Below are 27,173 nucleotides of genomic sequence, written 5' to 3'. Positions count from 1 at the left end.
ATGGAAGTGTCAGTTGTAATGCATGTTTGCTAAGTTTTCTGTCTATCGCTACTTCCAAATAAAAAAATGAAAAAAAAAATGAAAAAAAGTTGACAATTTTGACTGAAATATGTTAGAAAGGCTCCTTGCTTTTCATTAGTTAACACAGTCACCTGGTGCACAATGTGCAGAGATAACACGCATGTGTTACACACAATGGGTTAACGTGAAGCCGTGTGACACAGCTGGTGTGTAGAAACACTTTACACAACAGGAGTTGCACATTCGCCGCGTTGAAAAGTAACACAACGCGAGTTGTCGTTGAAATTCAACACATGTGGTGCCATTTCTGACATCTCTTCCTAGAGAGCGCTGATAGAAACCACCAGCTTGATTCAGCACATCGAGGCAATTCTTCTTCTTTTTTTTTCTATGACAAGTTTATGTTTAAATGTGCAAATGAGGCCTTTTCTCATTAAATATGTGCACTTTTTTGTAACACTTTTCCAGAGCAGGAATCTAAACATTGGGGTGAGCGAGGCTCAACATTCTGGTTTCATATTGTTTATGTATTAGATTCAAAGGGAGTTCATTTGATCTCTTTGTATCCCTCCATAAATCAGAAAATACTGTTAACATCCATTTTTAGTAGTAAAATGTAGAATAAATGAGGCTCTGAATGATGTATAAACACACCCCTCTCTCTCTGTGTGTGTGTGTGTGTGTGTGTGTGTGTGTGTGTGTGTGTGTGTGTGTGTGTGTGTGTGTGTGTGTGTGTGTGTGTGTGTAGGAATGAAAGAGTAAAGTTTGGTGGATGTACTGAAGAGACGTTAAGTGACATTACACATATTCTGTGTCGACTCTACAGGTGAATAATATAAAATAAATTAAAAAAAGAACAAATAGAACTTTCCCCGGGTCAATACTTACATTAAGAGAATTATTTATTGTATTACAAGTTTTATAAAATGTGTTTAAATGTGCAAATGAGCCGTTATCTAACGGTAACTTTTGATGCAAACACAAACTAATCAGTGGAATAAACAACTAAATGTGTATTTTGGATGTTTTTTTTAGTTAATATTACTTTTCTCACATTTATTCTTTTAATCTCCATCTGTTATTTTTTGGATTTAAGTTTGGTGAAACTAAACTAAAAACAATTCCAGCTGTTTTTAATGCTCGACCTCCGATGGAGCGAGACGTTGACGAAAAAGTGGAACAACACACACACACACACACACACACACACACACACACACACACACACACACACACACACACACACACACACACACACACACACACACACACACTTTACCGTCATCCCATTGCGATAAGAGGAAACAGAGAGCAGCAACTCACACACTGAATTCAGAGCGAGAGACGAGTACAGGAGGGATAATTCCCGCCTCCACGGAGGAACCCGAACGTCTCTCAAAGCGCGAGGAAGCAGCACAACTGACCTCTCGCTCCAGAGCTGAAGAGCTGCATGTCCTGGTATCTCTTTTACCGTTACGATACTGCGTGTGCTGACGAAGGGTTCAGCCCTTCGTCATGCAAAGTAGAGGAAGGGAGGGGAGGGAGAGGAGGGAGAGAGACCTACGAGGGCATTATTAGCTCTGATAGCAGGGGGGAGAGCAGCTGAGAGGCGTCACCTCTGTAGGAAAATATCCAGATACACACACGGACGCTCTTCCACCTGCGATGATCCACTTTTATAGCCGGGTTATCAAGCTATTGGTTAATGCTTGGCTCCGCAGCGCAGATAAAAGAAGGCAGGAGGAGGAGGAGGAGGAAGAGGAGGAGGAAGAAGAGCGATATTAAAAGCCCTGCTGTCAAACTGAACGTACGCATGTGTGCACAGGGAGGGGACGGAGAGACCAGTCAGGTGGCACACCGGTGTCCTGCAGACACACACACACACACACACACACACACACACACACACACACACACACACACACACACACACACACACACACACACACACACACACACACACACACAGTATACGTTTTGAGAGGAACGTATGTGTTCTCAAATTGCAACAAAGAAAAACCCTAAAAAAAACTAAAACGCAACAAAAAATACTTGGTTGGTTTAGGCAACAAAAGTAGTAAAGTGTGCTAATATATATATATATATATATATATATATATATATATATATATATATATATATATATATATATATATATATAAACGGTTAGGCTTCAAATGAATTAAAACCAAACTAAAAAAAAATCTTTGTTCAGGCTAGAAAACCTCCTGGTTTGGTTCAAGAAGACAAACTCCTGGTTCGGCTTTAAATTATGACACATTATTTGTTTTAAACACAACTTAAATAACTTACTTTAGGCAACAAAACGTGATTTTCCAAATGATTTGGCCTTAAAATCAATGGAAAGAAAAAGTATTTTGTTGAGGCAACTAAACTTGGTTAAGTTCAGGTGAAAAGCACCGTGGCTCAGCTTCAAAATGACTGCAACATGGAAACAAAACAAGTACTTGGTTAAGGCAACAAAAATACTTAGTAATGACAACAAAAATACTTGGTTAAGGCAACAAAAGTACTTGTTTCACACAGACAAGACCAGCGTCCTTGTGTTTTTTTTAACCACGTTTCCACTTGGTGTAACGCAGCTCTGTTGCATGATGGGAACATCATTGTTAGGAGACAAGAGCTGCTTAGAGGAAGCACAAACAAACAGGAAAACGTTTTTAAACGCCTGAAAAAAGAAAATGGGGAACAACAAGTTGTTTTTTTATGTGGCTGTTTATGAGAAATGATTGCTGTTTGGGAAGGTTACATTATTGAGGAATTTGCCGTTTATGGCCGTCAGATGTGTTGCTGTGATGTGGGGAGAGCTGGTGTGAGGGGAAGACAGACCTTTATGACAAACACACAGGCAGTCACAACTATTTTGCAGCTTGTGGAGAGGGTCCTCGGGCTCGCACAGACACACACAAACAGACACACACACAGAGAGAAATAGGAGAGGGGGGGGCGAGACGAAGGCCTTCTGGCGAACATGTTTGGCTCCCTCGTAAACATCTCATTTGATAATACGGGATGAAGAGTTAACAGCGAGCGTTTACAGCCTCGCCCTTCCAGCTAGAGGATGCATGCTTAAGACACACTCATCCATACACACACACACACACACACACACACACACACACACACAAACACGCACTAAGCCACACAAACCACAGCCAGCACGCTACACAGAGTCTCTGCTTTAACACTTCCAGGGACCACACACTGACTCACACACACACACACACACAGCAGGGACGAATAAGAGTGTGTGGAGCAAACACATGTGCACAGGGGTGTGTGTGTGTGTGTGTGTCGTATAAGAAGATGCAGTCCAGTGCAACTTTTTGTGACGCTTTGAAGCTGTGTTGCATCACGATGTGGTCCTGGTTCATCGTCAGACATTTACAGCGCTCAAAGAAAACACTATGAATGTGTCACACACACACATCTATATATATATATATACACACGCGCACACACACACACACACACACACACACACAGACTGCCAAACCCATCCACCACAGCTCACACCAGCCTCACCAGAGTGGGCATAACGGAGAGCTCATGTTTTCGCGTCCGCTTTCTGGAGGCGAAAAGGAAAAGAAGACTTTATTTTGGATGGAATTTAATCAGGAAGTGTTCGCTGCTGAAGGGGAAGACATCAGAGATCAGGAGCGACGCCCACACACACAGAGAGAGAGAGAGAGAGAGAGAGAGAGAGAGAGAGAGAGAGAGAGAGAGAGAGAGAGAGAGAGAGAGAGAGGAGCATCATTAGCGTCCGCTGAGCTCCTCCACTATCTAATCTGCAGTTTAATAGCGTGGACACACCCATATTACGTGTGAACAGATAGCGAAGTTCACACAGGAAGGAGGGAGAGGAGGGAAGGAGGGAAGGAGGGAAGGAGGGAGGGAGGGAGGGAGAGAGGAGGTAGAGCTGCAGTCATCATTTATCAGTGGACATATCCATTGGTTTTGATTTTTTATCTAAGTTATTTATTTATTTATTTGTTAAAGATTATCAGATGATAAAGTGGCATTGACCTTTAAGAATGTAGAAAATAATTCAGTTAGATAATATTTCAGCAGTATATATATTTTTTAACAGAATTTGCAGACATACATGATGTGTTTTCGCAGCAGAATTATACGAAAATTAATTCAAAAATGAATTAAAAAAGGCTCAAAGTTTCACAAACACATGGAGCCTCTTGCATCTCAATGAGAGACAAAGAAAATATGACTTCTTTTTTTTTAAATATGCAAACTCTCCAACCGCCCCCTCTTCCTCCTCTTCTTCCTCTTCATCGTCACGACAGAGTCTGCGCACCGTTTTTTGGTTATTTTTTTAAACATGTGAGCAAACTTTAAGCAGACAGGCCAGAAACCAAAGTCTCCCATCAGAGCCGCTGAAACGAATCATTTTATCCTCGCGTTTCACTCAGGAAAAAATAAAAAAACTCACATTTTTTTTTTGGTGTCATTCCTCGAATGTGACGTTTCGGTCCTATCGCACATAAAATATATATTTAAAAAAATAAAACGTTGCTTTTCCGCTTTAAATAATAATCTAGATTACACACAGTCTATGTGCACACGTCACCTGCTCAGGTGAATTAATAGTGGCCTAGTTGACGTTTCACACGAAAAAAAAAAGACTAAATATTTACGCGGTTTGGGTTCTTGGCGCGTATGTGTGCGTGTGCGCGTGTGCGTGCGTGTTTTGGAGAGGAGTCAGCCTGCTGTTTTCTTTTTAAAAGGTCAAAGAGTTTCGGAGCTGAAATGCTGTCAGTGTGAAGAGGAATATGAGATTTGAACAATTAGAAGAAGAAAAAGAAGAAGAAGAACATCATGTAACTTGTTTCCGTCTGTCCCGCGTGCCACGCAGCGCCGCAGGCCCGCACGACGTCGTGCGTTTGATTCCTGCAGGACAGAGGATTGCTCCTGACGCGACTGCTTCTCATTTCAGCGCATTTGGCTTCAGTTTCAGAGAAAACAGGAGGCCCGAACTTCCGATTCAGACCTAAAGCTTTGTGATGCTCATATTTCTCACTGGTTTTCTGACCCCCTCCCGTCCTTCCCCTCACAAACACGCACACACATACACACACACAAACACACACACACACACACACACACACACACACACACACAGTCCCATGTGCTGCAGAGGTTACAAGGCCCGTGTAGCTGGCCCGAAAAAAAAGACAGCCGCAGCGTGTTCGACATCTCTCGGTCTCCCTCGGTATGTTTTATTCATCACCTGTCCCGTTTACCGGCAGCTTGAAGCGGTGTGAAGAAGAAGAAGAAGAAGAAGAAGAAGAAGAAGAAAAAGAAGAAGAAGAAGAAGAAGAAGAAGAAGAAGCTAAAAACTAAGCTCGGTGTTAACCAGTAACACCTCTCGCAGTATAATCGCTCATTAATTATTTTTCTTAAAAGTTAAAAAGTCACAAAGTGATGTTGGAGCGTATTTCTTGTTTTTCCAGAACGATTTATCAAACAAACACACACAAACAGACACACACAATCACACACACGCAGATATGTGTATATCAATATGAGTATTTTATCAAAACACTCATTGCCAAGCTTCCAAAATAGTTTTTTTTAAAGAAAAAAAGGAGGAAAAACATCCCCATAAATATTTAACTTCCAATATTCATAAACTGCTTGAGTGATTTAATAACTTATACAATATTTTAAACACGTACCAACGTGTGCATATTTTTTTTTTTAAAAACGTATATTTAATAAATACAATAATACTAATACAAAGAAAATACGTTTGACTTTAGTACCAACGAGCTGAAATGGATCATGCACGCGCACATGCAATAAGCATGGATCAAAACTTTAATAAAAGTTATTGTAGAAAACCGACCGGCTCACTAATTATGACAATAATAACTAATATTGTTGTGATATTTAAAAAAAGGCCGGTTTGGGTGGATGTTATGTTAATATCACACTAATAATATCCAATAAAAACACTTAATAATCCTAATAATTATTCATTATTAGCTAAAGGGACAGTGACAGAGATACAAAGTTGGCTATGACTCGATCAGTGACACTAATATTAAATCAATTTGGGCTGTTTGTTTTTTTTCAATACATCATTTCTATCATATTTCCTCATACATTCACGGGCAGTTTCGGGTGTCTTGGTGGAGCTTGAGTGCCCGCAGACTACTCACTGTTTACGGCGTGTCGGTAGCGCTGCTGGCCGCTGAGGAGGCTCTGTCCATTGAGCAGGAGTATTGAATCCAGGGCTGGGCTGTGTGTTCGGCTCCAGGCGCGGAATCTGGACTCGGGGCGTTAGAGAAGGAGAGAGAACCGGACCGGAGACCCACGAGTCACTTACTGCTGCTCAGGCAGGACGGGACGGGGATGGGGTGGGGAGGGGAAGCGGGGTGAGGTGAGGTGGTGTTGGGGGGTGAGACCACGACAGCAGCGTGAAGCAGCGGAGTGGAAGAGCCGCGCGCAGGATGCTCTTCTGCGGTTAAGGAGAGGAGAAGAGTCTGCCCTCGAGCCGTGGAGCGCAGCGAAGTTGATGTTTTCGATGCACTTTTTGTGTGTGCGTGCGTGTGTGTGTGTGTGTTGTCTTCTTCCTCCCTGTCAGGCTTTTGTCAAACCGCGTCTCTGTGGCACGAGTCTGCCCTCCACTGAACGCATGGCTTCATCCTCGGAAGAAAACTAAAACGCGCAACAACAATAGAAAAAAAACAACACAACACACAAATAACAAAACGCAGCCTGGGAGGACACAACACGGATCTGACCGGAAAGCAAACCCTCCCCAAAAAAAACAACAGACACACGCAAACACACACACACAGCGGCGTCTGGCTTTACAGCAATAGCGGGGTTTATCGGCGCAAAAGGAGCGGGTTTCTAATCAGTGTGTCACTTTCAATCGTTCCCGTGCCAACGAGCGCACTGACTGATAGAGGGAGGAGAGAAGGGAGGAGAGACAAAGAGAGCAAGGGAAGGAGGGAGGGAGCGGAGGAGGAGGCGTCGAAAAAAAAGAGAAAACTAATCTGACCCATGAAAGCATGTTGTGGGCCGGATCTCGCTCATACGAGGACGCGTAATGAGATAAATAAGTGTCCGTCAAAACTTCTTTATTTGTGTGTCTCGTGTATTTTGGAGGAGTCTGGACGGACCCACGAGGGGATCCTTTCCTAAATAATGTCTCCTTTGACTCCATGGTCTCTCCTTTCAACGCAACCAGTTGCGTAATGCTTTTTTTCTCCTAACTGCTATCTTGGCTGAGATCTTGTCCTCGGGGCCGCGCAGCGCGCCGCCGCCTATCAGCAGAGACCTTGACAGAGATACAGAGCTCGTGTTGGTATTTTTTTTTTTTTTTACAGGAGAAAAGACTATTTGTGCTTCACGCAGCAGGAACTTATCAGCTCCTCTAATACTTTCACACATTGCCAGAATCATCCCGCAGATAATAATGCCGCCGGAGGTGAAGTCCACGCGCTGATGCACGTTAATAAGTAGCCTAATAATAAGGCCAGTCTCTCGTTCTCGTGCTGTTAGACGTGCTCAATGCAACAGCAGTGTTCATGTTAACGATACACACGCACGAATGCGTGTAACACCCCCCACCTCCCATCCCTCCTGCCACATAAACACAAACACTTTAAATATGTGACAACATAAGTTAAATCGACTCACTACTGATGGTCAGTGAACGCCTCATGCTTCGTGTCGTCCAGCAGACAATGAGTTTTATATACTGGACATGATATAAATATATAGAGAAATACTTCGCGCTCACACAGGTGGTATACTTATGACAGACACACACACACGCGTGTACACGCACACACACACAAGCCTTGACCTGTGACTTGACAGACGTCACGCGGTGTCTTTACTTAAAGTCGACGAGGGTCAAAACGATGTGGAGTGATTTCTGAATGCAAAGCTAACATTGAGGAAAGGAACAGTTTCATTAATGACATTTTTTTAAATGTATTTTCTTTTCTTAGTAAGTGATGATTTGCCGCGTCAATATTTGTTTTTGTTTTTTAAAAGTGGAGAGGTCAGAAAGAGTGAACTTGTGTGAACAGGAACTCGTCCGCGAGAGTTTTGTATCGTTGTGAAGCGGCAGCAAATATTTGACTTTTAACTTTTGATATTTGACTGTGATTTCGCCCTCGTGTCTGCGGAGACACCGAGTCTCCGAGGATTTGCATGCGCCACCGTCCCTGCTGCGGCCTCACACACACGCACACGCACACACACACACACACACACACACACACACACACACACACACACACACACACACACACAGCGACTAATCTTGCTTCTTTTCTTTTTTTTAAACCAGAGCATGTCACACACATTGAGCCACAAAACTGCAACCGTGCGTGCTGCAGATGTCACGGAGCTTTGAGTTGCTGTGAGAAGGGGGCGCGTGCGTCGCCATGCATGCATGCATGCATGCATACTGTCGTGCGCGTGGACAGCTTTCCAGGAAATAGACTCGAGCGATTCAGAGGCCTCATTTTTTTTCAACCCCCCAACCCTCCTCTCAGGTTTGCTCTCTTTGATCAAATAGAAGGATATCACGTCTTGATAATAAACACAACAGCATCACTATAAAGCTTTGACTCTTTACATTGATATTAAAATATTAGTAATAAACTATATTAAAAGCACTCACCTTCGTGTGACGCAGACACCTGGCTGCTCTGCTGCGGGATGCGACGCGAGAGTTAAGTGGCAGCAGCCACAGTCCCGCTGCTCGCTGCTCATTCGTCAATATTATTAAATATGATAATGACGGTGACGGTGATGACGTGGGAAGGTGGATGGCGGGGAGGGGGGGGGGGGTGTTAACAGCAGAGGAAGAAATAATTAAATAACTTTTTTAAAAAGCATGAAAGCTCGTGATCTGAGCAGGTTGTCGCGAGGCAGCTCGGTGACATTTACGAGTCTCGTGCAGTTATTTTTATTCCATCGTCAAAGTGCTCATTAGAGGTTGAACATAAAACGCGTTACAACACAATTTTAAAGCTTTTTTGAGGTGTTTCTCACCATGCAGAGGGCTGTTAAACCCAAAGTGTCAGCGGTTTGTTTCGGGGTTTTTTTGGGATTGAGAGGACATTCAGCTCCAAGCTGCCGCTTTTGGACACATCACGTGACCTGCTGCGGCCTCCGTAGTTTATTTAGGCAATCGTCTTTAAATCAATCAGACGGTTGGAAACTTGAGGTGGATTCACATCAACATTTCGTTTGGTTGTCGCCGTTTAACGTGCAGTTCGTTCATTCTTCATTAATTCCTGCTTTTATGCAGGAAACTCAACGAAACGAATGGATTTTGCTTAAATATTTAATCGCTTTCGATTGGAAACCTTCGTTACTCCACAGTCGGGGAAACTTATTTGTTATTTGACAAAGCTCACACAATCAATATTTAGCCCTAATATGTAAGATGTATGTATTTTAATTACACATTAAATGTCATTTCATTTGGAAGACTTTTAACGTGAACGTATACTACGACACTTAATGTATTCGTTAGTCGAACATGAATTAAACAAGAGAAATCTAAGCAAAATATATGTAAAAAATATGTAAAACATATGCAGGGACATTGCACAGCCGACAATAAACACATTACAAAGGAACACACAACACCAGAAAACGCACACACAACAATGTCACAACCAAAACACCACGAGCCTCGTCACTGTCCTTCTGTGATTAAATATTGAAACCGTTTCTCTCAGGTTTCTATTTTTTTTGTCAACTTTAATCCTTTGTCCTGCAGAGGACAATAACACATTAGCGTGTCGTGGACGTCGTCATGTTGCATTGCACCGTGTTTACTCTCAGAAATGTCCCGTTAACACACACACACACACACACACACAAACACGTGTTGGTTTCACATCGTGCAGCGACATGAGGCTGCTGAATTATTGAATTATTGAAGCCGTCTGCGTCACTTACACTCTTTATCTATTGTCACCTCTTTGTGGGGACAGTGGGCCTAGGAAGGACGAGAAACGCTCCACAACGCCGCGAAGAACAACTCAATATTAATCCCTGAAATAGAAACAAATCCAGAGGACTGCTGTGAATAACTCACGTGGATTTATTTCTATTATTTGTGCCCGAAACTTTGTGTCATTATAGCGTTTGCAAAGCAAAATGTGGGGCAGCTATTGAGGTGCACGTCTGTTCTGCAGGTGTGTGTGTGTGTGTGTGTGTGTGTGTGTGTGTGTGTGCGTATGCGTGTGTGTGTGTGCTGTGACCGATCACCCCCCATCCTCTTAAGAAGGAAAAGAATAACACACTCGTATTTATTTCACATCCAGAGAGCAGACCGATTTATAAAAAAAAAAGACATTTTTTGTGTGATTTGAAACAGAACTCCAGAACACAACTCATTTAAAAATTCAAACAAGTCAGCGGAATAATTTGGAGAAGAATGCATCTGGGTTGGATCAAAAGAAGAAGAAAAAACATTAATAATTGTTTGTTTGTTTTTAGCCTAAATGTACCTTCATGGAAGAACATGAACTGTATATATATATATATATATATATATATATATATATATATATATATATATATATATATATATATATATAACAAATGTTCTTCTTTTGAACTGTTTCTATTCACCGTGCACGAGCTCATCTGTTCCTCCGTGTCACGTGACTGCAGCTGTGACGCGCTTTTTGACAGGATCTTAGGATTTGGTTCGGATGTCTGTTGTTCACCTTGTGAAGAGTTTGAGAGAAAAGCAGCCGGCGACATTTGTGCAAACAGCGCGGCTGTGTGGCAAGAAAAAAACACAGAAAGACAGAAAAAAAAAATCACAGGGAACCAAAAAAAACCTAATTATAAAAGAAAGTGTCAGAATAAATTTGATTTCTGCATCTTTGATTGCCTCTAAAAGGAATAATTGCAGCGTTTACGTGAGCGTCGTATTGTCCTGAACAAATGACTGGATGCAAATGATTTGTGGTGAAATGTTTGTAATTACTTATTTGGGGCAGAAGGTCATCAGACAAATGAAGAAGGTGCGCGTGAAGATGAGGTTGGAGGTTGTGGCCTGGAAACCGTCTCGTTACACATTGAAATATAACACAAAAACCCTAAATATGTCGATGACGTTGTTATTTGTTACGCAATGGCAGTTAACAAGCGTTTCTTAATCGGATCAATTAACAAAAGAAAATCGATTCGTCTGATTGGATTGTAGTCGGTGTTTCACTTCACATGTGCTTCATTTATTTATGACAATGCTGGTTGTGTTACGAGCTCTCTGTGCACTGCTGGATGATGATGAGCGAGACAACGTAAAAAAAAGAAGAGAAGAGGCCTTCAAGGCCAAAATATGGTGTAAAATTCGTATATATGAATCACAGAAACTGACCTGAGGACGGAAACTCAAGTGAGAATAAATAATTAACATAATAAATAATGAAGTGTTTTATTAATGTCATTAGAATTTGACCGAATTAGCTACAAATCTACGAGGCCTAAAATAGCAATAATATTAGTAAGAATAGCAAAAATAATACGAAATGAATAGTAAATTAACGAGATATTTGCTTATTTTACCCACTACGAATAAGAATATATATTATAATTATATATTAGTACAAAATAATAATATATTAAATAGTATATTAACAAGTGGGATAGTAATAATAAGTAAATAATAGTACTAATAGTAATATTACTAATTATAACAATACAAATAATAATAGCCTTTAGCATCCTGTTATGATTTAAGTTTTTCCTTCTTTTTTTCTTGTTTTTAGTAATTTCTACGTTTCCCAGTGTTCCGCTAAATTAAAGGCTCGTGCTGGTTACGATCACCTGTAATTGAAAACGAAAGTAATAACTCACAACGAACAACAGACGCGTGACACAAAGCAGACTATTAAACAAAAACCTGGGCGAAAATAAATACACGTATTTTCATATTTCTGCTGGTTTCGCCTGATTGGAGCAAATCGAGGAGGGGAAGATGTAAAGTTCAGCTGATGGACTCACTTCTGCGTTGTCGTTGTACCCGCTAATAGATGCGTGAGGTTTTCTCAGCAGTCAGTGTGTGATGCGGAGTGTTCTCGGGCCTGAGTGCGGCTCTAATATCCCTCCGCTCGCATTAAAGAGTGACCGATGGGCCAAAGCGTCCAAGTGGTTGTTTTTAAAGGATGTATCTCGTTTCCGTCGAGGATTAATTTGTCTTTTACGGCTCTTTCAAGTCTTTCCCCCCAAATTGCTTCCATGCAGAGGTCACGACTCAGACTCCATTATTGCTCCTTCACACAGTTTCCCTCTCCGCCGAGAAGCTGCAGAGACTCAACACTATAGCAGGTTTTATTTAAAGTAGTACCACCCAGGAACAACACGTACATTACATCATTAGAAGAGGACTAACAGTAATTATGCAAATTATTTTAGTGAGAAGGATACGTGTTTTAATTTAAGTAAAAATAAATTAAATCAGTATTATTCCTAACCTATATATATATATATATATATATATATATATATATATATATATATATATATATATATATATATATATATATATATATATTCAGACCTGAATAATATATAAAGTTGTGTGTGCAACTGTTGCCATTTTCAAATTAATACCAAATTTAAATAACAAACACAATTTTTATATTAAATCATTTACTTCAGATCAGGTAGATGCCTTTTTAGTTGTGCATATTGAACAAAATCTATTAGTTAACAACTTATTAAGCATTCATTGATGGAATATTAGCATGCAAAATGGCATTTTTAATCACAGGAAAAAGGATCTTTAGTATATATTTGTTCTTATTGGTGCTTATTATTGATCTATAAATGATGTGTTAACCATTGAGGAAGCCAAATTACAACGCAGACAAGGCATATTTATAAAGTGCCGCATTTGAAAGTACATTTTTTAATTTAGAAAGGCAGATTTGAGATTCATGTCTTTTCCTGATGTCCATGAAACACTTAAAGGTCGCAGCGTGCAGCCGACCTTCAGAGTCTCAAACAAACTGCACAACTTGTATTTTTTGCGCGTCCATCAGACACAGAATGTGTCGAATGTCATCATCAGCTTCCCAACGTCTGCCCTGTGGAGCTCACACTCACACACACACACACACACACACACACACACACACACACTTTCCTTTTCGGTAAATGCTGTGGCCCTCGCTTTGGGCCTCCTCCTCCTCCTCCTCTTCCCTTCCAATAAGTTCTTACCTGAAATCAAATCCGTCTGCTTAACGAGGAGGGAGCGAGGAGAGGGAGCGAGGAGAGGGAGCGAGGAGAGGGAGGGAGGTGGTTGTGAGCGTCAGCACTCTGCACTATGTCATCGGCCTCGCGTATTTGACAGTTGGAATTATCTGTAAATACTTCATTAAACATGCGTATGAGTTCCCCGCTCCGTGTGCCCCGCGCGCCAACTCCTGGTATGAGATTTACAAATGATAACGTAAACACTGAGAAGAAGAAATTCAATTCTCATTTGAAAAGAATGGCAGGGGGAGGGAGGTTTGATTGGGCCCCACGAGCAACAAAACAGCGGAGGTCTCTGTAATGAGCTTTTGGAAAGTGTGTTCAATGTTTCGGTGGTTTACTCGACCTGCCAGAAGGGTCGTCTTCCTCATGGACGCCGCCAGCGCCAAACGGAGAACCACGAGCTCCCCAAAGGGCCTCAAACTAAACGGGTGTCACCGAAAAACAGGTGAGCCCGTGTCATCTCAGGGCTCTTTATTATTCAGCCTCAATGAAGTCAATTCTCTCACTGTACCGTGACATATTTACACACACACACACACACACACACACACGCACACACACACACAAATTGCAGAAAAGACAGGACAGTCTTCAGCAAAATAAAAAGGATCTCTTGCTCTAACATCTTTTAAGGCTACACTCACACCGAGATTCACACTCATGCCGACACACACACACACTCTCTCACACCGAGACACGCACACACATTGCAGAAGAGACAGTACAGGCTTTAAAATAAAATGGATCTCTCACTAACATAGTTTTAGGCTACACACATACACACCTCTCCAGAGAGCCTCTCTCTCTCTCTCTCTCTCTCTCTCACACACTCACACACACACACACACACACACACACACACACACACAGCAGGAAGTCACTCTGAATTCAGCTCCGTTCCACTTCTCGTGCTCAGTCACAGTCGTGGAACACGTGCGCTCATGTCGAGCTGTCTGTCCTCATAACCGCCTCTAGATATACCTGAGAGCCCTCGCGTCACGAGCCGGCTGATGTTCGGAGGAAACGGAAAAGTGATCCGCTTTTTAAAAGTGTCGGCTCTGAGTCGAAGGAGGGAGAAGAAGGGGGAGGAACCAATGAAGGAGAGTTAGTGTGGAGGGCTTTTCTTTTTGAGGACGGGCGGTCGCAGAGCTGCAGATACTAAAGCGAATAACGACAGATTTTTCAACAGCTCATACACTCCACATGACTGAGGACCAGGATGACAAGAACGCCTACACACACAGACACACACACACACACATGCAGATCCTACCATGAAGCATTGTGGTCCTCAAAGCTTTCCGTCGTCGGCGTCACAACTCTTCCCCAAAAACAACCCCGTCTACGACCCGTCACCGCCGGGACACAGACAGTACAAACGGCCTTGTGGGTAAACTAGGGTGCGGGAGGGTGGATGGTTTTCACTTTGAACGCCCCCCCACCCCCACACACACACACCACACTGCACCAGACCCCCCCACCCAAGGTGGGCGGGGCCAAAGCATTCAAAGTAAATGTCAATCATTTACTGTCTGACACCAATGAGGAAGCTTTTGTCTCACAAAGTAAATCCCTTGATTTCTCTAAAGGGAGTCAATGATTGAAAACTTGCATTGAGGGGATGAGGGAGGGTGGGGGGCGAACTGGCCTGAGCAGTATTTAGTGCGTCTAAATATGTGTGTGTGTGTGTGTGTGTTGGCTGGCTCCTGAGTGGCTGTCAGAGCGATACCGATCTGGCCGGCTGCGTGGAGGGGTGCAGGGGTCAGAGGTGAGCTTCGCTGCTGTGATCGTGTGTTTGTTATTGCTATGCTGCCCTTGGACGGGTTAACATAGCACACACCGCATCAGCTGGCCCGTGCACTTCCTCTGACTCACCCACACACACACACACACACAGACAGTCAGCGGGCCCGCGAGAGGCGTCTGAGGGTCACTTCCACATGTGTTGATGGGCCCTGAGTGGACTAATCTAAACTGGTGAAACGTTATCCCGCTGCAGGAGGAGGCAGGAGCCCGAATGGCCCCAAACTGCCGTCTTCATCCGCTAATGTTCAGATGAACGGCCGAGATGTGCAGGTCTTATGACGGCTGGAGGCTTTGAAGGTCAAATTAATAACAATAGGACAACCTGAGTGATGGGACACAGACTGGTTCCCACTGCCGGTCAATTTCCACTTAAGTGAGAAGATTTTTTATAGTATATTTTTCTTGAATTGCGTGGGTTTACTTTTACATTACTCCCTTCAAATGTTTTGCTTTTATAGAAAAATATATAAAGGAGGTATATTCTGAGGTACAAAAATCTATTGTATCAATATTTTTTATGTTGGTATCTTCACTAATATTAACCTTCAGGGTATTTGAATGCAGCAGGAGTTTGTAACAACGTTTCCTTCTTGCGAACTCGTCAGTAAACTAGAATTTTGTTTCTGGATGTCGTGCCTCTCCGACTGCTTCACGGGGAATTTGTGAACGAGAAACCTTTTGTTATAAAAGTGTTGGATCTCTTTATTCTCTTGGTGCAGGAACACGCACAATACGATCACAAATATTCACAGTAAAGACGTTCAGTTGTGGAATTTGAGTCACATTTACTCTCATGCTTAAAAAACTACATTTGGGTTACTTGTACTTGACATGAGTTCCTCCATTTTAAGTATCTTTATATTTCTACTCCACTACTTCTCAGTTGAGAAAATCCTCCTGCTTATTGAGATGAACAAACTTTATTTTTTTCAAAAGCCTCTTCGATCAGCTGCATCGTCACAAAGCTGAAAGCAGGTTTCTTTTTTTTTAGAGGTACGAGCTTCTGACGCTACAAACGTGTGATGATCTTATAGAATATGATGCTCACTAATAAACAACATATAAAGGAGTTCAAATGCAAGATACACATTAATGCAGCAGTAACAATGCAGCGCTTCTCAGCAGCCCACTGCTCCTAAATACCTATGGATTAAATGCAGAGTGCAAATTTCATGTATGTATCTAAAAATGTTTGTAATATGACGACGTAATAAAGTTTATAATGATCCGGAAACTTTATATACGATAGTGAAACACTGACAGGGAACATTCTACTGCACTATGAATACTTTTTCTTTAAAGTATATCTAGATTTTACTAATGTACATTTTTGATTGTTGTATTTTTACCTGTAGTAAAGTACTTTACTAGTGTGGTATTAGTACATCTACTTAAGTCCAATAATGTGGTCTGTGACCAAAACCTTAAATAAAGCACATTAGGATTCGTCTGATAGAAAAACCTGTTTTATGTGTGTTATAGTTCACTTTTTCAAATGTTTCACGAGGGAAATGTAAGTGGTCACAAAGCGTCTTGTGGCTTTCAGACACTTTGCATGTGAAACAAAGAAACAAACTTATTTTTTGGAGGAGAAAATGGGACAAAATGAAAAGAACCAAGTCAATAAACAGTAGAAAACTGAAGCGGGACCCAGCATATGTTTTAAATATCCCTCACAGTATTCAATCCGGACTTTATTAACGGCGTAATAAGTGTCAAAATATATATAAATAAGAATCAGATTCTGTTGGCGATAAGAAAGTCTTCTGTGTGGATGTCCTTAAAGCAGTCGGGGATCTCAGAGGATTTAATGCATTTAAAGAAAAAAAAAAATTGACAGACCTCTTGGCCTCCAAATACTTCTGTGGCGCAGCCGCCATGCAAACATAATAGCAGCCACATAAGAGAGCTGCAGAGGCGGCTCCAGCCGTCTGTAGCCGAGCCAGCAGAGGTATGCTAATGGAGTCAGAGGATAGTTCTGTGTGCGTCACAGGGTCTCCTCGGAGTGCGGCGGTCGGATGCCCACCCACCTCCTTCATTTTCATACTTCAAAAAACAAAAAAAACACTCAACAAAGACCCACTAATACAGAACATGTTGAGGGACGGAGCGCTGGACGCAAAAAGACGGGTGGAGAGTGTTGGAGAGGATGAAGAAGAGAGCGTCTATTATTTGCAGCACGGTGAGGATTAAAAATTAGCGTGTTCAAGGGGATTATAACTTCATAACGTTCACATAATCGCAACACAGTTACTAAGATATGGATCGTCCTCGATCTCCTTCAGATTCTTTTTTTTAAATCTCAAAAAGGTGTGTGTGCGATTGAGGCCAAACGCAGGGTTGGCGGTTCAAACCCCGCTTGATTCCTGTCCTCATTTCCAAGTACGTCCTTGAGCGAGAAACTGTGACTCTGGACGGGCAACGCGCGCCGCACATTGTGAGGATGCTTCGTCTACTGAGGTAGAATGACAGTAAATAAATAAATGTACCGAATAAATGTTCACGAATAAATCCCAGCATCTAATCCACTGGCTCGGTGGATGTTGCACTTTTCTTTGCTGCTTTTGTATTTGATGAGAGTTTTGTGTGTGTGTGTGTGTGTGTGTGTCGTTTTGTTTTTAATGCTGTGAAATGAAAACAAATGGGAATCCTAAGCGGAGTGAACATGACGGATGGAGCTGCTCGGAAGGGAACAGAAGCATTAGTGTATATGGAGAGTGGTCTGGTTTGGCACATGGGGTGTGTGTGTGTGTGTGTGTGTGTGTGTGTGTGTGTGTGTGTGTGTGTGTGTGTGTAGGTGTAGGGAGGGGCAGGGGGAATAGAGGAATGGGAATGACAACGCAGATGAGGGGAATGGAGTCGGTGAAGGTCTGACATTGCCAGAACCTGCCATGTGTCATTGATTAACCGGGTAGAGTTGCAATGATTTAGTTGACAAAGCATCACATTAGGGCAGCGGATCCAAGTGTGTGTGTGTGTGTGTGTGTGTGCGTGTGTGTGTGTGTAGGTGTGTGTAGGTGTGTGTGTGTGTGTAAGTAAAGTAATGATCCAAGGGAAAAACGCCAGATACTTGTTGACATAAACTGCGGTGCCAAAGTGATATTATGACATTGTTTTATTTCTCACGGTCCTATTTTTTGTACATTACAAAGAGATTATTGACCCGGAACGAGTACGAGTAGTGATTCATGCAGCAGCAGTAAATATTAAAACAAGAAGGCGATGGGGGATTGTTATAGAAAGTGTTAATTGTAATATCAGACACTTACGATGTGCTACAAATGAAATGCAACTCGCTCTACTCTCCGAGCGACCGACGCAGCGTTTTGAAAATCGCACAATGGGGGTTGGAACTGGATTTGCGGAGTTGAAGTTCACGAGATTACTCAACTCATGAAAAGAGCGTAAAACCACTCAAATCAGGAGGAGAGAAAAAAAAAAAGTGAAAAGGACTCACAATGATGATTTAAGTTGGCAGCAGAGGTCACAATGTGTCTGGATCCAAATGCAAGTTCAGCTAAAACTACTACTCCTTACAATATGTCTGTGTGTGTGTGTGTGTGTGTGTGTGTGTGTGTGTGTGTGTGTGTGTGAGAGAGAGGTGAAAGGGCCATGTAGACTAGACATTAGACAAGAGCAGTGGGTAAGTGAGGGAGGGACAGGAGCAGCCGACACTTTTCTCAAACTGGAGCTGGACCTGTTTTATCTCAGAGAGAGGAGAGACAGAGGGAGCGAGGTCTTTGCAGGGACAAGGCCGGTCTGGAGGTTTGGTTTGGGGGTTTGGGGGCTGGGGGGGGGGTAGGATGAGGTTGCTGTAGGTCTGGGGGTCCGTGTGTTTGTCTGTGAGCGGTGTGGAGGGCCTGCTCCGGGGGCTAACTGATTAGGCCGTAATTTGAGGGGTGTCTTGAGGGGAGCAGCCCCCTGGTATTTTAGCCCGCCGCCCATGGGAGGCTGGAGGAGGTTCAACAGGACCCCGAGACGTACCAACACACACACACACACACACACACACACACACACACACACTTATGAAATGATGGATAAGCAGACGTGGGGATTGAGAGCAGGAAGTGATGATTTAAACAGAGCGCCAGAGACGCCAGCAACAGAGCTACTCACACACACACACACACACACACACACACACACACACACACACACACACACACACACACACACTGGAAGGCTCAGGTAAGCTTTGAATTATATCTCATGCTCACTAGTGCAAAGGCCTTTCATTTAAAGCGGCTGTAATCAATATTTCACTGGATCGATGACTACTTGTATTGTGAAAACTTGTATTGCTTGTAGTGATGAGCCTGAAAGAGAGTCGTCCCTTCAGCTCTACAGAGCTTTTTTGAGCATCTTTCAGCTCATAGTTTCAGTTTTAATCTAACTGCTTTCATCGATCTGGTTCTCTAACTAAGCAAGCAGAAGTTAAATACAAACAGGGAAGTAGAAGTTCTGTGAGTTGAAATAAATTCACTCATGTAAAAGTATACTTCTGTCAAAAAAAAAAAACTCCTTGGGGCCACAAATTAAATTGCATTATGGTGTTACAAGTATGCAATAGGAACATCACGCCACAAAAGGCCAAACCAACAATACATTCTAAAAATGCAGCCAGCTGTGCACACAACCCAATTATACACAACCAGAAAAAGCCCATAGTGGGTGGAATAAACAATAATATAAAGTCAATCATTTAAATATAAATAATTAAAATAATAATTAAATGGGCATAATGATTAATGATATGTAAACATTAATGCTAATATTTAATTTATAATATTACCTGTTGTCGTACTCACGTCTGCACGTCACTCAGCCGGTCTCGCGCGCATTGTTCGGCTTCTCCGTTCCCAGCGAGGAGGGTCCAGCCCTGAGCCCACTAGCTTAGCTGGTCCCAGTATAACCAGTCCACCAAGCCTTTATGTCCCACTGCTGCTCCTCAAAATTTCCAAAACAAGCTTTCTGAGGCGGATTAATGTCACAAACACCAGAAAGTCCTCCCGCAGCGAAGGAAAAATGGCCTCGGTAATTGGAAAAAGTATCTAAAAGTAACGAACATTAGGATGTTGGCTAGCTAATCCCAGCATGCACCTGTTCGTGGGGGTGTTTGATTTGCCTTAGCGGGCTGGCCGGCTTGGTATTAATTAAGATAGATTCAACATTTACTTTAAAAAAAAAAAAAAAACTTTCATGACAAGATTTGGAAATTGATTGCATTGTTGTGAATGTTTTACTTCTGTTCACGAACTGCAAGCATCGGCCCGAGTCTCAACGGTCAAGCACTCTTGCCCGTGAACGTAATTACGTCAACGTTGCCTCATTACGTCACTTCCGGGTTTGGCAGCTGCGGGCAGTCGTGTGGCCGCCGACACTCCATTAATGTCTGTGCATGTAGATTAGAGGTACTTGTACTACACTTGAGTACTCCATTTTATGGTACTTGCTCCACCACATCTTAGAGGTAAATATAATATGTTTTACTCCACTACCTTCGTCTGACAGCTTTAATTACTTTACAAATTACATTTTTTCGTCCACTTCCTGTCCGGTGAAAACCATGTATATCTTCAGATGTGTTGAATGTTTGTGATGAACTGCAGTTTAAAGTATTCATAAAGAAAATTATCCTACTTCTCACGCCAAATTAAGTATTTAAAAACACTGCTGGAAAAAAAACTGGGTCATAAAAAGTTGACCTTTTTTTGAATACATGTTTCTCACAGGACAGCGGAGCTACCATCATATGATGCTCTTATAAAGAATATGATGCATTGTTGGAGATTAAACTACCCCACATGATAGAAAGGTGTAATGCAACATACACATTAATGTAGCAGTAATATTAATCCAGAAACATCATATTTACTAGTAAAATACTAACAGAACATTTTACTGTGCTACGACTACTTTAATTTTTCGTAGTTATATTTTTGAGACTCTTACTTTTTTATAGTATATATGACAGATAATACTTTTACTTAAGTAATGTTTTAAATGCTTTTTTACTACGTAGAATATTTTCAAACTGTGGTATTAGTACTTATTGAAAGGCTGCAGCTGCAGATTTGGCTCCTTTCTTTGATTCCACACTTTTTCACGTTTTTTTAATATATATTGTAATGGATGGAACTTTAAATGTAGCACAATACAATACTCATGATATGAAAAAATAAAAGCAGAATTACTGATCTTTTTTAAACAGTAGTAAACTTCCCCCCGAGCTTAAATATTCACGTGCCGCTGCCCAGCAGAGCCTACTGACGGGTATTTCTATTATTTTGTCCACTCTATTCATATCGAGGACGGTTGGATAAACAACATAAATGCCTCTCAGTATCAACATCACCCCAAACTACATCCTCTGAAATGAGCATCCAGTTGAATTAACACCTCTCTGAAGCAGTTTCCACAAAAGCCGACATCAGGCACAAGGAAAAAAAAATAAAAACATCAGCCCATTTTCATTCAGTCACCATGACCTTTATATATTCCAACCAACACAGATGACATAATAGCTGTAATTAAAGGCATCATGTGATAGTTATTGCAGTCACTTCGAAGCTGATATTTATCTGGTAATTACAGGTACTAAAGCGCGGCCCTGCTTTGTTTCCCTCTGGTTGTTTGGCCATTGCCATGACGCTGTTTAGGTCGTCCGCTGTCTGCGAGCAGCCTGCAATCTCCCATTAGATCAGACGCTATTAGGGCGGAGAGGAGTCACTGAGCAAACAGTCTCCCTGCCTCTAAAACTGGGTTATCTAATCTAGTCAACAGGGGATGAGCTGGACTTTGGAGTTCACAGACAGACAGGGCAGTTTGGCACGGGGGGAAAAAACGCCACTCAAGATCAGACGAGTCTTCATTGGTCGCTCCCCCCCTGCACACGAGACGGCCCACCTTGAGCTTTACGAGTGGGAATCAGATAAGAGTTTGTGGAGGCACTTTGTTGAGGGTCAGATAACGTCTGGTGCTGATGATTGGAGATGTGGTCCCTCGCAGGCAGCTCGCATTAGATGTGCTTCAGTGGAAGGTTTTGGTTTTGTAGCATTTATCAAAAAACTGGCTGCTTTGCCAGGAGGATTTAAGTAGATGTGTTTTCTACTCGTTGATTAAATGATTCAGAGTCTCGAAACGATGTACTTGTCTTTTTTTTTTTTTTTTACCGCTACAGTTGTTCCTCTCGTCTTTTTCGACTACACATTGAAAGAAAGTAGCACTTTATTAGCAATTAAATGTCTCTTACTGATAGCATTTTGTAGTTTAATTTTATCGGAGAAATTGTACTTTCTTGATTCTTGTTGTTCTGGGTTTGTACTCATTGTTGAATGCACTTTTTGTAAGTCGCTTTGGATAAAAGCGTCAGCTCAATGAAATGTCCTCATGGGGCCCGAAAAGACCCCACAACACAATGTGTGTCGAGCAGAACGTAACAGAGTCCAGCTGAAGCTAATGTGAGTCAAATAAGTAAAGATACGCCCCAGATTTACACTCCAATGAACTTATTTGTGTTTTACAGACGGCGATGTCCCGCCGAGCTGCAGGGGGGGAGAGATAGCAACACTAAGAGCGAGGTTTGCACTTAAAAACACGACAACTTTGGACGACGCCAAAACCCATGTGGAACGATTTGCATCGGAGTTCAGCGCGGCCGTACCACGGTGCGGACCGCTGTGCGTATTGTCGCGTGACGTGAGCACAGCCCCGCCCCCTCTAAGCTCCATCCAGGATTGAGCTGTGGAGCTGCATTAAAGTTGACCCAGAACTCATGAGGGGGGACACCCGAGCTCGGGCTTGAGCTCTCCGTCGCGTCCCAGTTTGTTATCCTCTCCGCTCCGATCAGACGCCCGACGCGCTGCAACGGTCGCGTTTCTTTTGCGATCCATCCTCTCCGACCTCTAACGTTATAACGTCTCCATCTCCTTTTTTTTCCTCGCTGTCTCTTCCGCTTCTCGGCCGAGCGCTTTTTGGGTGTCCGGGGCGCTGGTGTGTGTGTATACGCTGGGCAAGGCCCCCGTCGGGGGGCCCGCCGGCACCCCCGGGCCCCTTGGCCTGCCCAGCGTCACGCTAAGTGCCTCTGACAGCCCCACCGCACAGTTATTAACTGTGATCCGCCACCGCAGCGCCCGGGCAACCCCCGGGGCTCCTGAAGGGGAGGGTCCACCGGAGGGTTCCTGCGGACACAAAGACGGCTTTCACCTCCCTCTGGCCGTCTCCTTCTGCACTCTGCCGCCGCCGCCGCGCATGCTAATACATATTCACATCATCCCATGTGCCCCGCGCCTCTTTTTTTCTAATATGGCTTTTTCTATTCATGTGGAGCTGCTGGGAAGCGGCTCTGCCAACCGTCCAGGCCTCTGAATAGAAATGCTTTTAGGGCAAACTATGAAGGCGGTTCGTTTATGGGGGGGGGGGGGGGTCATATTGCTGGAGGGCATACATACACACACACACACACACATACAGTAACACACAGCCTCCTCGGCTTTATGTCGCGTGAGGAATGCCGTCCACACACTTGTGGCTTTCATCCATATAGGTGGTCCTTTTCTGTCTCCTCGGGATGTGGGAGACAAACAACAACACAACACGGGTCATTAGATGAGAAAAGTAGGGGAGAAATAAATAAATGTGAGCGAGTGGGAGGACACAGAGAGAGAGAGAGACAGACAGAGAGTGAGATAATGACAGTTGACTATGTTTAGCCCCCAGAAGGCATCGGGATAAACAGCAGCTCGTCCGAGCTAACAGGAGGGCTTTAAGTTGCCGAATTTGAAAACCCCCAAAAGCCACTTTTTCCCTGCCCACATCGGCCATAATGAGAGCCCCGCCATTCAATTGTTGAATAGTTGAGGCTTTTTTTTCTTCTTCTTCTCCCCCCTTTGAGGTGACTGGCTTTAATATAGCAACACGGCACACACAGCGGAGCGATGGACGACCCCAGCAGCGTTCAAAGCCGCGGCGGGACAAGGACACGGCTGACATGCATTATTCCTTACAAAAGCTGCCCTTTGTTTGCTTTATGCTCAGATCCCACAAATTGCCGGCTTTGTCCGTCAACATTTCTTATTTCGGGCATAATCCTTTATTTTTTACCCTCCTAGCATCCCCCACTCTCTTCTGTCTCTCTTCCGCTGTACTCCACAGATATATGTGTGTGTGTGTGCTTCGTGGTATTGATAATATAACTTCACACACACATTGAAACCGCGCCAGATGAGCTGTGGAGTTCATCCTCGCTGCAGCTCTAAGGAGAAAGAGGCAACTTGTCTTATTATTAAAAGGTCTCTGTCTCGCTGTAGAAGTCTGTACTGTTCTCATGTTGTCACTCAACGAGAAACATCGAATGATTTCATTGGTTTTCTTGGAGAAAATGGAAGATAATTTAGTTTTGGCTGCAGAGAAGAAGAAAATAACGATGTGGCCGAGACATATTTTATTAACTTTTCAAATAATACATCGGTTTGTCTCGACGCCGAACACGACGCCATTTGTACGCGACCTCTGCGCGTGACGATGGACTGCGCATTAGGATAAGCAGCGTCAGAGCTTTTTATTTTCGTAATAAGATAAGGAACCGTCGTCAGGATATGACATTTTTAACGGTTTCCACGTCTTCCGCTCCGCCGTTGTTCTGCTGAGCCGCGCTCGTTACAAACCCCGCGGTCGACAGGTCAGGCGCCATTAACCGAGCACACTGCCGAAGTCAGAGCAGGTCAAGACACCCATTGGCGCCGCCGCCACACACACACACACATACACACACACACACACAGATTGCTCAATTAGCCCTCCTTTAGCCTGCGCCTCTCTTAACCCTGCAGCTATACGCTTATAAGTCATTACTCTCAGGGTCAAGTGTGATCCCTGTGCTTATCTGCATCAACAACTGGCAAGTGCAGGCGTTCTCTCTCTCTCGCACACACACACACACACACACACACACGTACACACTCGTACTCCTCTGGTTAGTGGTGTGGGTAAATATGATGGAAGATTTTTTCTGTCAATTGGGAAAGTTGGACTAAAGTCTCTGATTTAAAGTTGTCATCGTCCGTTTGTTTCCTGCCAGAAGGAACGAGTCTGCTGGACGATGAACGTAAAGTGCACATTGTTTATGGGCTCAGTTATATACCAACAAAGAATGTGTTCCTCCAGTCCAAAGGGAGTGCCGATAAATCATGCCATTTCTCAAAAAGTCGAACGGTAATGAGTGTTAGGCGATGGAGAGCAGGGGTCACGGAAGGTCGTTGCCAGCATAAGCACAACATAGTTATATAAAATATGATTATTCAGTGATGGATATTCAAGCCAGCGGCAATTATAACCTGCAGTATTTTCCCATTCCAGTAATAAAAGGTGATTTAGAGTCTGGATTTGATTGAAGAGGCAACAATGCCCTCGTGTGCTCTGCAATTTGTAATTACAAACGGGGTTGAAAGATATCATTTGTGGGACGACTGACGGACTGGTTGAAGTTCCCCCGACGTAACCGCGTCTCACAGAGAGGGTCACAGACGGTCACGGACACACAACGCGGACCTTTTTTTTTGTTGGGTGGGAGGTGGTCGCGTTGGAAACGTGAGCCGCGCCTCTCGGGGCGATCCCGTTTGCGTCGACGGGTTTCGCTCCCGTGTGTTCCTGCGGCCTTTTCGGTTTAAAAAAAAAAGAAAAAAGGCCCGAATCTCCCCGGCGCTATCGAGGGATGCGGCGCCTGCGAGGTGAAACAGTGAGACGTTTTCATCTGAGCCGCATCACAGAGCGTCTCCTCTCGCCTTCTGGAGCCTCTTTCGGATCTGAAAATGACTCCGGGATGTTGTGGTGGGCCGAGGGCGGAAACTCCCTTTCACCACAGCTCTGCTATCTCTGTGGGAGTTCATGATACACACACACATTCATGAGCACATGCAATATCTATTGTGGGAGATTATTACACACACACACACACACACACACACACAGACTCTGTGACACTGGTGGGCAGATGTGGACACCGTTCACCACACCATAAACGTAGCATCGTGAATGTGTTTCTGTGGACATCCACTGCTCCACCCATGCAGACTCCTCCACCCACAAGGTGTGCAGTGTGTATGTGTGTGGGGTTGTGGGTCTTTGACACTGAGCCGCTTGTGTTCAGATGGCAGCCGGAGAAGTAAAACCACTGAGGGGTCACAGGGTCACGACACGTTCGGGGTAGTCCTCGTGTCACACGGTCCACCTACTTGTCTCTCTACTGGTCTCACAGCCAACCTTAAAGCGCCAGTACTCCATATTTTATAACGCTAAATGTTTTCCGATATGTTCGCCAGCTCGTCACTAATTTACCGCTTGGCGCCGCGCAAGTAGCTTTGACTATGAGTTGATGTAAAGAATCCAAAAAAAAAGTACAATCCACAAGAAATTGTGGTCCTATTCATCACTTCAGTTCACTCTCACTGCTTTCCAGAAGAAGCTGATAACCGCTACGCAATGTCATCAACTAGCAGGTGAATATAGAGGAATATTTGAAGGACCGCCTCCTCGCAGTGTTACGCAATTAAATCATCTCGATCGCTCCCCTGGTGGCCGGCTGCAGTATCGCTCATCTGTTTTTTAAATAAAGATCGTCAGACTAAACAGGCTAAAGGAACGTTAGTCTGTTCTATTGTTGGTTCAGTATCATTTTTTTAACCCACGATTAGAAAACTAAAAGTCTCGTCCCTCTGGGAGCTTTTCTCCCTCGACGAAGGTCGAGTTCGGCCGGCTGTGATACGAAAGTTACGAAGGTAACTCCGGTTCTATGAATCCTGGATGACCACCAGAGGCAGTGTTTCAAAAGTTATGAAGGTGTGTCACATTGATTTGAATGTCGTAGAGAACGTTTTAATGTTGTTGCTCTAGTAGTTGGTGAAGAACAAAATGGAGCTCAAAGAAGAGTGAACATTGCTTCGGCTGATGTGTAATTAAGACATTTAGCTGAAGCTCTATGAAGGTGATAATGCGTCAATTGTGTGTTGACTGGTTTGTAATCATTGGTTGAACCATCATTTTCCAGACTA

The 27,173-nt window shown here is 43.3% G+C and overlaps 1 protein-coding gene across 1 annotated transcript in view; it reads right to left on the bottom strand.

The window, feature by feature from the left end:
- satb2 (SATB homeobox 2) overlaps positions 1-20,164 on the bottom strand; it is a 57,444-nt gene extending 37,280 nt beyond the window's left edge. Inside the window, exon 1 of the mRNA XM_068572751.1 lies at positions 19,919-20,164. The gene's annotated coding sequence lies outside the window, so the exon portion shown is untranslated. The remainder of the gene's footprint in view (positions 1-19,918) is intronic.
- Positions 20,165-27,173: the final 7,009 nt, after the last annotated feature.

This window comes from Clinocottus analis, unplaced genomic scaffold, assembly GCF_023055335.1.
Source record: "Clinocottus analis isolate CAN_PGR_092001 unplaced genomic scaffold, fCliAna1.0.p SCAF_12, whole genome shotgun sequence".
Classification (NCBI taxonomy): Eukaryota; Metazoa; Chordata; class Actinopteri; order Perciformes; family Cottidae; genus Clinocottus; species Clinocottus analis.
Note: the sequence above shows the minus strand (reverse complement) of the source record. Positions and strands in the feature narration are given on the sequence as shown.